The following is a 13,034-nucleotide window of genomic DNA, read 5'->3' on the forward strand; positions in this document are numbered from 1 at the left end:
TGTACAGTATGTGTACCTGTATGTATTTGTACAGTATGTGTACCTGTATGTATTTGAGCAGTATGTGTACCTGTATGTACTTGAGCAGTATGTGTACCTGTATGTATTTGAGCAGTATGTGTACCTGTATGTATTTGAGCAGTATGTGTACCTGTATGTATTTGTACAGTATGTGTACCTGTATGTATTTGAGCAGTATGTGTACCTGTATGTATTTGTACAGTATGTGTACCTGTATGTATTTGAGCAGTATGTGTACCTGTATGTATTTGTACAGTATGTGTACCTGTATGTATTTGTACAGTATGTGTACCTGTATGTATTTGTACAGTATGTGTACCTGTATGTATTTGTACAGTATGTGTACCTGTATGTATTTGTACAGTATGTGTACCTGTATGTATTTGTACAGTATGTGTACCTGTATGTATTTGTACAGTATGTGTACCTTTATGTATTTGAGCAGTATGTGTACCTGTATGTATTTGTACAGTATGTGTACCTGTATGTATTTGTACAGTATGTGTACCTGTATGTATTTGTACAGTATGTGTACCTGTATGTATTTGAGCAGTATGTGTACCTGTATGTATTTGAGCAGTATGTGTACCTGTATGTATTTGTACAGTATGTGTACCTGTATGTATTTGTACAGTATGTGTACCTGTATGTATTTGTACAGTATGTGTACCTGTATGTATTTGTACAGTATGTGTACCTGTATGTATTTGTACAGTATGTGTACCTGTATGTATTTGTACAGTATGTGTACCTGTATGTATTTGTACAGTATGTGTACCTGTATGTATTTGTACATGTGTTTGCTAATTACACATTTAATTGTTAAAGGCATTACATTTGTTTAATGTAGTGTTTTGTTACTTGATATGGTGTCCTATAAGCCCATGTGGGCTGGGCTGAATGTTACTCTGTGGTACAGCTCTGTGGTACAGCTCTGTGGTACAGTAATGTGGTACAGCTCTGTGGTACAGTAATGTGGTAGAGCTCTGTGGTACAGCTCTGTGGTACAGTAATGTGGTACAGTAATGTGGTAGAGCTCTGTGGTACAGTAATGTGGTAGAGCTCTGTGGTACAGTAATGTGGTAGAGCTCTGTGGTACAGTGATGTGGTACAGTAATGTGGTAGAGCTCTGTGGTACAGTAATGTGGTAGAGCTCTGTGGTAGAGCTCTGTGGTACAGCTCTGTGGTACAGTAATGTGGTAGAGCTCTGTGGTACAGTAATGTGGTAGAGCTCTGTGGTACGGTATTGTGGTACAGCTCTGTGGTACAGTAATGTGGTAGAGCTCTGTGGTACAGTCATGTGGTAGAGCTCTTTGGTACAGTAATGTGGTACAGTAATGTGGTAGAGCTCTGTGGTACAGTAATGTGGTAGAGCTCTTTGGTACAGTAATGTGGTACATCTCTGTGGTACGGTATTGTGGTACAGCTCTGTGGTACAGTAATGTGGTACAATTCTTCACCTCATGTGGGTATTGAATTGTCTATGTTATTGTAGTATGCTGCTTCTGTGTATTGTCTTGACTGGCTAGATGTTGTCTGTAACGTAAGACCCTAGAGGTCTTGTGAATAAGCCATTGTCTGTGTCTGAAATGGCACCCTACTCCCTATATAGTGCACAGATTTTTCCTGGTCAAAAGTAGTGCACTACATAGGGAATAGGGTGTCATTTTGCACGCTCACATTGTTTACCAATGTTTCACATGGCCCAGACATTGGCTGTGTCTGAAAATGGCACCCTACAGATGTCGGATCTTAATTTGACCCATTTTTGTCGCAGGAGTAAAATGATCTTGCAGCAGGAGGATTTGAATGAATATTGAATATTTAGAATCGCCGCCAGGGGACAGCTGGAAGCGGTGTTTGTAGGCTTTTCAATGCAGTACCGTACCTACATTGTACCTTAAACTGTTTATAAATACAACAGATTCTGATCCAACATCCCCGGACTCGTCGCCTGATGATGATGATGATGATGATATAGGCCTGATGATGATGATGATATAGGCCTGATGATGATGATGATATAGGCCTGATGATGATGATATAGGTCTGATGATGATGATATAGGCCTGATGATGATGATGATGATATAGGTCTGATGATGATATAGGTCTGATGATGATATAGGCCTGATGATGATGATAGTTTTTCTTATTAAAAAACCATGAAGTTCAACCCCGCTGCGTATTGGTCCGCCTCTCCTTCGACGGAAGAACCCCGTTACAGTTGGTGTCACCTACCTGTTATTATTGAATTCGTTTCCGATTGATGTTTTCCATTAAAGAAAACGTGTCTGTAAAAGAGTCTGGTGTAGTCAGTTCTTGTCAAGGTATCTGTCCATGTTTGAAACGTGTTACTAAATCAAGTCAAAGAGGGGAATTTTATATTTTATTTTACCTTTATTTAACTAGGCAAGTCAGTTGAGAACAAATTCTTATTTTCAATGACGGCCTAGGAACAGTGGGTTAACTGACTGTTCAGGGGCAGAACAACAGATTTGTACCTTGTCAGCTCGGGGGTTTGAACTTGCAACCTTCCGGTTACTAGTCCAACACTCTAACCACTAGGCTACCCTACCCTGAGTGATTTGTGCCAGAAGGGCTGGAATCAAATCCACACTGACATGGTAGTGTTATTTGTACAGGCAGCTGCCCTAACCACTAGACCATCCCAGATCACTGAACTCCATGTTGACAGTTGATTCATAATCTTATGTTCTCTGGAAAGCTTAAGATGTCCTGAGTATAGAAAACATTAGGAACACCTGCTCTTTCCATGACATAGACTGACCAGGTGAAAGCTATGATCCCTTATTGATGTCACTTGTTAAATCCACTTCAACCAGTGTAGATGAAGAGGAGGAGACAGGTTAAAGAAGGATGTTTAAGTCTTGAGACATGGATTGTGTGCCATTCAGAGGGTGAATGGGTTAGGCAAACAATTGAAGTGCTTTAAAACAGGGTAGTAGATGCCAGTCGCACTGTTTTGAGTGTGTCAAGAACTGCAATGCTACTGGGTTTTTCATTACTCAACAGTTTCCTGTGTGTATCAAGAACAGTCCACCACCCAAAGGCCATTCAGCCAACTTACGTAAGTGCATACTGTACATTTTCACATTTAGTTTCTTCTTCATACTGGTCCCCCAGTGGAAATCAAACCCACAACCCTGGTGTTGCAAGCGCCATGCTCTACCAACTGAGCCACGAGGGTAACTGAGCCACGAGGGTAACTGAGCCACGAGGGTAACTGAGCCTCGAGGGTAACTGAGCCACGAGGGTAACTGAGCCTCGAGGGTAACTGAGCCACGAGGGTAACTGAGCCACGAGGGTAACTGAACCTCGAGGGTAACTGAGCCTCGAGGGTAACTGAGCCACGAGGGTAACTGAGCCTCGAGGGTAACTGAGCCACGAGGGTAACTGAGCCACGAGGGTAACTGAGCCACGAGGGTAACTGAGCCTCGAGGGTAACTGAGCCACGAGGGTAACTGAGCCACGAGGGTAACTGAGCCACGAGGGTAACTGAGCCACGAGGGTAACTGAGCCCCACAGGACTTGACACAACCATGTGAAGCATTGGAGTCAACATGGGCTAGCATCCCTGTGGAACTTTCAACACCTTGTAGTCCATGCCCCGACGAATTGAGGCTTTTCTGAGGGCAAAAAGGGGTGGGTGGGGGGGTGCAACTCGATATTAGGTAGGTGTTCGTAATGTTTTGTACACTCAGTGTATACTGTAGATCAAACAAATCCCAGGCTTTCATTAAAATGTGTTCAACTTCCCATTGGCTAAACTTACCCCAAGGCAAACATTTTGACTATATTAGCCCTCACACCTACAAGGATGCACGTTAATGCTAGGTTTAGGACCTGGTATGGAAGCTTCTAGAGACCCCAACTGATGTATAAAACAATCTTTAAATGATTTACTTTGGTTTAGATTAGTGTTGCACGGTATATCAGTATCGTGGTAATATCCCGGTAACAAAACGTCATGATACTTCTGGCACCAATATTTTAGAATACCTTAGTACCATTTCATATGATACTACCACATTTCTCGGCCCTACTGATCTAAAGAACCAGCTGACGCCTGCTATAAAACGTTAATAAAGTCAGTTTTAATTATAAATTCTATTACATTTTTTTAAGAAAAGGGGAGGAGACCAGGGATTTTCTCTTTATGTGCGTGAATTGTGTGCGCCTGGCCAATAATGCATTTGATATAATTTCACAAACATTGTCGCGGGCCATTTTAAAACTAATCCCGGGCCACTATGATTGTTTCGATAACCAACAACGTTGTTCAGTCACGTTACCTAGCTAGCTAACAACATGGTAACTTGATAGTAGGTGTAGGCTAATTTGATTGGCACAGGAAGAAAATAAAATGTTCTGCTACTCATGAGATGTGCTTGAAAAAGGTTAGATTCATATGTAAAAGGCCTAATGTGATCCTGAACTATCAAAAAACAATCTCCTTCTGGTCCTCCTTACATTCTGTGTGGTGCCTAACGTTTTTAAAGTTGGTAGCTGTGTGTATGTGTATGTGTTTGTGAGAGAGAGAGAGAGAGAGAGAGAGAGAGAGAGAGAGAGAGAGAGAGAGAGAGAGAGAGAGAGTGGTGTGTGTTTATGAAGGATACAGAGACAATGAGAGAGTGAGAGAGCGAGAGAGAGAGAGAGAGAGAGAGAGTGGTGTGTGTTTATGAAGGATACAGAGACAATGAGAGAGAGAGAGAGAGAGAGTGGTGTGTGTTTATGAAGGATACAGAGACAATGAGAGAGTGAGAGCGAGAGAGTGTGTGTGCGTGTGTCATGGCATATCATGTGTGGCAGCTGTAATCCCCTTCCAGCCATCACTCACCTTCTCTCTGTCTGCTGTTCCTATGAATTTTTTCCTCCACCAGTTTTTTAAATCTAATTTAGCCATGATGGCGAGGGGGGATGCAGACCCTGATCAGTCTTCTGTTGTTAGTTTTGTACATTTGATACATTGTAGCAGCGGGCAGAGTGATCAATGTTTATATATTGTAGCAGCGGGCAGAGCCAGTAAAATTTATACATAGTAGCAGCGAGCAGAACCAGCAAAATTGATACATTGTAGAGGCGGGCGGAAACAGCGAAATTGATACATTGTAGCAGCGGGCAGAACCAGCAAAATTGGTACATTGTAGAAGCGGGCGGAAACAGCGAAATTGATACATTGTAGCAGCGGGCAGAACCAGCAAAATTGGTATATTGGAGCAGTGGGCAGAACCAGCAAAATTGATACATTGTAGCAGTGGGCAGAAACAGCGAAATTGGTATATTGGAGCAGTGGGCAGAACCAGCAAAATTGATACATTGTAGCAGTGGGCAGAGCCAGCAAAATTGATACATTGTAGCAGTGGGCAGAACCAGCAAAATTGATACATTGTAGCAGCGGGCAGAACCAGCAAAATTGATACCTTGTAGCAGCAGGCAGAACCAGCAAAATTGATACATTGTAGCAGTGGGCAGAACCAGCAAAATTGATACATTGTAGCAGCGGGCAGAACCAGCAAAATTGATACATTGTAGCAGCGGACAGAACAAAGTTGATACATTGTAGCAGCGGGCAGAACCAGCTAAATTGATACATTGTAGCAGCGGGCAGAACAAAGTTGATACATTGTGGCAGCGGGCAGAACAAAGTTGATACATTGTAGCAGCGGACAGAACAAAGTTGATACATTGTAGCAGCGGACAGAACAAAGTTGATACATTGTGGCAGCGGGCAGAACAAAGTTGATACATTGTGGCAGAGGACAGAACAAAGTTGATACATTGTGGCAGCGGGCAGAACAAAGTTGATACATTGTAGCAGCGGGCAGAACAAAGTTGATACATTGTAGCAGTGCTGCAGAACAAAGTTGATACATTGTAGCAGCGGACAGAACAAAGTTGATACATTGTAGCAGTGCTGCAGAACAAAGTTGATACATTGTAGCAGTGCTGCAGAACAAAGTTGATACATTGTAGCAGCGGGCAGAACAAAGTTGATACATTGTAGCAGCGGACAGAACAAAGTTGATACATTGTAGCAGTGCTGCAGAACAAAGTTGATACATTGTAGCAGCGCTGCAGAACCAGCAAAATTGTGTCATAACTCTCCTGTGAAGGTGTGAAGGATCAGGTTACAGTGGGTCTCTCCCACCAGAGGGGGATGTGAAGGATCAGGTTACAGTGGGTCTCTCCCACCAGAAGGGGATGTGAAGGATCAGGTTACAGTGGGTCTCTCCCACCAGAGGGGGATGTGAAGGATCAGGTTACAGTGGGTCTCTCCCACCAGAGGGGGATGTGAAGGATCAGGTTACAGTGGGTCTCTCCCACCAGAGGGGGATGTGAAGGATCAGGTTACAGTGGGTCTCTCCCACCAGAGGGGGATGTGAAGGATCAGGTTACAGTGGGTCTCTCCCACCAGAGGGGGATGTGAAGGATCAGGTTACAGTGGGTCTCTCCCACCAGAGGGGGATGTGAAGGATCAGGTTACAGTGGGTCTCTCCCACCAGAGGGGGATGTGAAGGATCAGGTTACAGTGGGTCTCTCCCACCAGAGGGGGATGTGAAGGATCAGGTTACAGTGGGTCTCTCCCACCAGAGGGGGATGTGAAGGATCAGGTTACAGTGGGTCTCTCCCACCAGAGGGGGATGTGAAGGATCAGGTTACAGTGGGTCTCTCCCACCAGAGGGGGAGTGGTGGAGACGCTTTAGTCAGGTCTCTGACTTCCTCCTTATTGAGATTTATTTTAAACTGCAAAACCCTTACGCACCACTGCACTTTATATACCAGGGTTGGCTGGCCTTCTCTAGTCACTCGTAGGCTCATTCACTGGTATACCTTTATTTACAAAGCCATTTTGGATTCACTACCTGTTCATTTGGGCATTTTTATTGTTCAGAAATATGGTGGGTACTCTCTTTGTTCGCTGGACTTTATCCTGCTAACTGTTCCAAATGGCCAAACTGAATTTGGTAAAAGGACTTTTATGTACTCTGCGCCATCGTCTTGGAACGCCTTACAAAATACTTGTAAATTTGAAGAACATGTCCCGATTTATGTATTTAAATCACTGATGAATGATCTTGAGGCTGATTCCCTGACCTGTCAATGTTTTAATTGGCTGTGTTTTTGATTTTGTTATACGCTTGTGAATTCTATGGTTTTTACTAGATTACTTTTAGTTTTTCATGTTGTCTGTCTGTAATTGTGTAATGACTTGGTGCTGCCCATCTTGGCCAGGACGCTCTTGAAAAAGATGATTTCAAATCTCAATAAGCCCTTCTTGGTTAAAGAAAAAGTAAAACAATTATAGGCTGTCTCGTTGTTGTCGGTGATCAGGTTTACTACTGTTGTGTCATCAGCAAACTTAATGATGGTGTTGGAGTCGTGACTGGCCATGAAGTCATGAGTGAACAGGGAGTACAGGAGGGGACTGAGCACACACCCCTGAGGGGCCCCCGTGTTGAGGATCAGCGTGGGGGATGTGTTGTTACCTACTCTTACAACCTGGGGGCGGCCAGTCAGGAAGTCCAGGATCCAGTTGCAGAGGCAGGTGTTTGGTCCCAGGGTCCTTAGCTTAGTGATGAGCTTTGAGGGCACTATGGTGTTGAATACTGAGATGTAGTCAATGAATAACATTCTCACATACGGGTCGGTAGTCATTTAGGCAGGTTACCTTAGTGCTCTTGGGCACAGGGACTATGGTGGTCTGCTTGAATCGTATTGGTATTACAGACCCGGACAGGGAGAGGTTGAAAATGTCAGTGAAGACACTTGCCAGCTGGTCAGCGTATGCTCGGAGTACACGTTCTGGTAATCCGTCTGGCCCTGTGGCCTTGTGAATGTTGACCTGCTTAAAGGTCTTACTCACATCAGCTGCGGAGAGAGTGATCACACAGTCATCCGGAACAGCTGATGCTCTCATGCATGCGTCAGAGTTACTTGCCTTGAAGCGAGCATAGAAGTTATTTAGCTTGTCTGGTAGGCTCGTGTCACTGGGCAGCTCTCGGCTGTGCTTCACTTTGTAGTCAGTAATAGTTTGCAAGCCCTGCCACATCCCACAAGCGTCGGAGCCGGTGTAGTACGATTAGATCTTAGTCCTGTATTGACACTTTGCCTGTTTGATGGTTCGTCGGAGGACATAGCGGGATTTATTATAAGCTTCCGGGTTAGAGTCCCGCTTCTTGAAAGCAGCAGCTCTACCCTTTAGCTCAGTGTGAATGTTGCCTGTAATCCATGGCTTCTGGTTGGGGTATGTACGTACAGTCACTGTGGGGACGGCGTCCTCAATGCACTTATTGATAAAGCCAGTGACTGATGTGGTGTACTCCTCAATGCCATCGGAAGAATCCCGGAACATGTTCCAGTTTGTGATAGCAAAACAGTCCTGTAGTCTAACATCTGACCGAGTCACTGGTGCTTCCTGCTTTAATTTTTGCTTGTAAGCAGGAATCAGGAGGATAGAATTATGGTCAGATTTGCCAAATGGAGGGCGAGAGAGAGCTTGTACGTGTCTCTGTGTGTGGAGTAAAGGTGGTCTAGAATTTTTTTCCCCCCTGTTTGCACATTTAACATGCTGATAGAAATGATGTAAAACTGATTTAAGTTTCCCTGCATTAAAGTCCCCGACCACTAGGAGTGCCGCCTCTGGATGAGCATTTTCCTGTTTACTTATGACAGGATACAGCTCATTGAGTGCGGTCTTAGTGCCAGCATCGGTCTGTGGTTGTAAATAGACAGCTACGAAAAATACAGATGAAAACTCTCTAGGTAGATAATGTGGTCTACAGCTTATCATGAGATACTCTACATCAGGCGAGCAAAACCTCGAGACTTCCTTAGATATCGTGCACCAGCTGTCGTTTAGATATATGCATAGGCCCCCGCCCCGTGTCATACCAGAGGCTGCTGTTCTGTCCTGCCGATAGAGTGTATAACCCACCAGCTGTATGTTCTTCATGTCGTCGTTCAGGTACGACTCGGTGAAACATAAGATATTACAGTTTTTAATGTCCCGTTGGTAGGATATACCTGCTTTCAGTTCGTCCCATTTATTTTCCAGCGATCGAACGTTAGCTAGCAGGATGGAAGGCAAAGGCAGATTAGCCACTCGTCGCCTGATCCTCATAAGGCATCTTTCCCCACAAAATCTCAGTTTTCTTCTCCAGAGAATGACGGGGATCTGGGCCTGGTCGGGTGTCTGTAGTATCTCCCTCCCGTCCGGCTCATTGAAGAAAAACTTGAGGTGAGTAATCACAGTTCTGATGACCAGAAGCTCTTTTCAGTCATAAGAGACGGTAGCAGCAACATTATGTACTAAACAAGTTACGAATACTGCAAAAAAAATAACAAAATAGCATGGTTGGTTAAGAGCCAATAAGACTGCAGCCCTCCCCTCCGACCTCATCATGGTTCTAGTCATCCATGGGGAAAGAAAATATCCAACTCAGCTCCCATAAAGACTTTGCATTCCAAATGGCACCCTATCCCCTACATAATGCACTACATGGTGTAAGAGTACTGCACTACATGGTGTAAGAGTAGTGCACTACATAGGGAATAGGATGCCATTTGCAATGCAACCTTCATGAAATGATTGCAGTATGCAAAGAATGCTGTTGAGCCTGAGAGAAGAATGTGTTTTCACAAGTAGTGTCTTGTGTTCAGGAAAACAAATCTAACTCTGTAGAAAAACACTAAACTCAAAGACAGTCATCATGCAACCAAAGCAGAACTCTTACTAGCTTCAGGATTGTCCAGACACAGTTCTGTTAAAAGGAATGCTGTTTGGTGTTGCTAGACTATTATTTAGTGGTAACACTTCAATTCAAAAGCAATTCCCCCATTCTATTACGAGGCCTTGGCGTTTTGTGCTGTTCTCTAAGATGTCTGTGAAGTTGAACTGAGTGCTGTTACACAACTGACCTACTGTGAGAATCACATTATTTAAGAGGCATTGACTTTTGGGCTGTTTTTTTTTTACAGTGTACGTGGGTAGACTGTAGACTGTTGTACACCTCTACATTATTCAGCCTGAGTGGTAGACTGTAGACTGTTGTACACCTCTACCTTATTCAGCCTGAGTGGTAGACTGTTGTACACCTCTACATTATTCAGCCTGAGTGGTAGACTGTAGACTGTTGTACACCTCTACATTATACAGCCTGAGTGGTAGACTGTAGACTGTTGTACACCTCTACATTATTCAGCCTGAGTGGTAGACTGTAGACTGTTGTACACCTCTACCTTATTCAGCCTGAGTGGTAGACTGTAGACTGTTGTACACCTCTACATTATTCAGCCTGAGTGGTAGACTGTAGACTGTTGTACACCTCTACCTTATTCAGCCTGAGTGGTAGACTGTTGTACACCTCTACATTATTCAGCCTGAGTGGTAGACTGTAGACTGTTGTACACCTCTACCTTATTCAGCCTGAGTGGTAGACTGTAGACTGTTGTACACCTCTACCTTATTCAGCCTGAGTGGTAGACTGTAGACTGTTGTACACCTCTACATTATTCAGCCTGAGTGGTAGACTGTAGACTGTTGTACACCTCTACCTTATTCAGCCTGAGTGGTAGACTGTAGACTCTTGTACACCTCTACATTATTCAGCCTGAGTGGTAGACTGTAGACTGTTGTACACCTCTACATTATACAGCCTGAGTGGTAGACTGTTGTACACCTCTACATTATTCAGCCTGAGTGGTAGACTGTTGTACACCTCTACATTATTCATCCTGAGTGGTAGACTGTAGACTGTTGTACACCTCTACATTATACAGCCTGAGTGGTAGACTGTTGTACACCTCTACATTATTCAGCCTGAGTGGTAGACTGTAGACTGTTGTACACCTCTACATTATTCAGCCTGAGTGGTAGACAGTAGACTGTTGTACACCTCTACATTATACAGCCTGAGTGGTAGACTGTTGTACACCTCTACATTATTCAGCCTGAGTGGTAGACTGTAGACTGTTGTACACCTCTACATTATACAGCCTGAGTGGTAGACTGTTGTACACCTCTACATTATTCAGCCTGAGTGGTAGACTGTAGATGGTTGGCTCTGTATGCTCTACGCCACACACACACACACACACACACACACACTTTATTTGAATCCACAAATATCATTAGGATCCAAACATTTCAGAGGACACTGACGGAAATTAAAGCACCTTCACACAGCTAGGCTGACCATAACAGCTGAAACAGAGCAGTACCTTCTCCTCCACACAACTAGGCTGACCATAACAGCTGAAACAGAGCAGTACCTTCTCCTCCACACAACTAGGCTGACCATAACAGCTGAAACAGAGCAGTACCCTCTCCTTCACACAACTAGGCTGACCATAACAGCTGAAACAGAGCAGTACCCTCTCCTTCACACAACTAGGCTGACCTTAACAACCCTGCTCGGGAAGAGCCGACCGTAACAACCCTGCTAGGGAAGAGCCGACCCTAACAACCCTGCTCGCGAAGAGCCGACCGTAACAACCCTGCTCGGGGAGAGCCGATCGTAACAACCCTGCTCGGGGAGAGCCGACCGTAACAACCCAGCTCGGGAAGAGCCGATCGTAACAACCCTGCTAGGGAGGAGCCGACCGTAACAACCCTGCTAGGGAGGAGCCGACCGTAACAACCCTGCTCAGGAAGAGCCGACCGTAACCACCCTGCTCGGGGAGAGCCGACCGTAACAACCCTGCTCGGGGAGAGCCGACCGTAACCACCCTGCTCGGGACAAAGAGCCGGACGAGGTGTGATTGTGTACCAATGGTTTCCAGTATGATGATGTTTCTGATGAAGCTTTCTCCACCCTTACCAGACGTGGTCTTCTACGGAGAGGCCGTGACTACCGCATCGCAACCCCATGATGCCAACGCAGAGGCCGTGACTACCGCATCGCAACCCCATGATGCCAACGCAGAGGCCGTGACTACCGCATCGCAACCCCATGATGCCAACACAGAGGCCGTGACTACCGCATCGCAACCCCATGATGCCAACGCAGAGGCCGTGACTACCGCATCGCAACCCCATGATGCCAACACAGAGGCCGTGACTACCGCATCACAACCCCATGATGCCAACACAGAGGCCGTGACTACCGCATCGCAACCCCATGATGCCAACACAGAGGCCGTGACTACCGCATCACAACCCCATGATGCCAACGCAGAGGCCATGACTACCGCATCGCAACCCCATGATGCCAACACAGAGGCCGTGACTACCGCATCACAACCCCATGATGCCAACACAGAGGCCGTGACTACCGCATCGGCACCCCATGATGCCAACACAGAGGCCGTGACTACCGCATCACAACTCCATGATGCCAACACAGAGGCGACAAACGCTCCATGCCAAGCAACTAAAGACTCTAGAGTGTGTTGTGGTGTGGGCCCCGGCCTGTTCTGTGTTCTGTGTTGCTTCTATCCTGTAACCCTCTTTTAATACTTAGATATTAGAGAACCGTAAACACTGTCTATCTACCTCCTGCCTGTGTCTGTGGTATTGGGATTGAAAGAACTTTGGTTTTTGACATTAAACAACACACAAGGGAGCTCCCGAGTGGCGCAGCTGTCTAAGGCACTGAATCTCTGTGCAAGAGGTGTCACTACACTACCTGGTTCAAATCCAGGCTGGATGTGATTCAGGATGTGATTCAACCTGGATTTGAACCAGGTACTGTAGTGACGCCTCTTGCACAGAGATTCAGTCCCATAGGGCGGTGTCATCCGGGTTCGGCCGGTGTCAATGTAAAGGAGTTGTTCTGAACTGACTTGCCTGGTTAAATAAAATAACACACACGTTCATGTTTATATATTATAGCAAACTGTTTATGTTCCATTTAATATATTGGACAATGATCCTCTGCCAATGCCATTCACGGGATTTACCGCCATCACGTACCAAACCTCTGACGCCAAATTTGGTATCTCATAGGAGGCACTACCTCCGATGGGTGACATGTTGGTATAATTATGTCG

This window comes from Oncorhynchus kisutch, unplaced genomic scaffold (genome assembly GCF_002021735.2).
Source record: "Oncorhynchus kisutch isolate 150728-3 unplaced genomic scaffold, Okis_V2 Okis05a-Okis16b_hom, whole genome shotgun sequence".
Classification (NCBI taxonomy): Eukaryota; Metazoa; Chordata; class Actinopteri; order Salmoniformes; family Salmonidae; genus Oncorhynchus; species Oncorhynchus kisutch.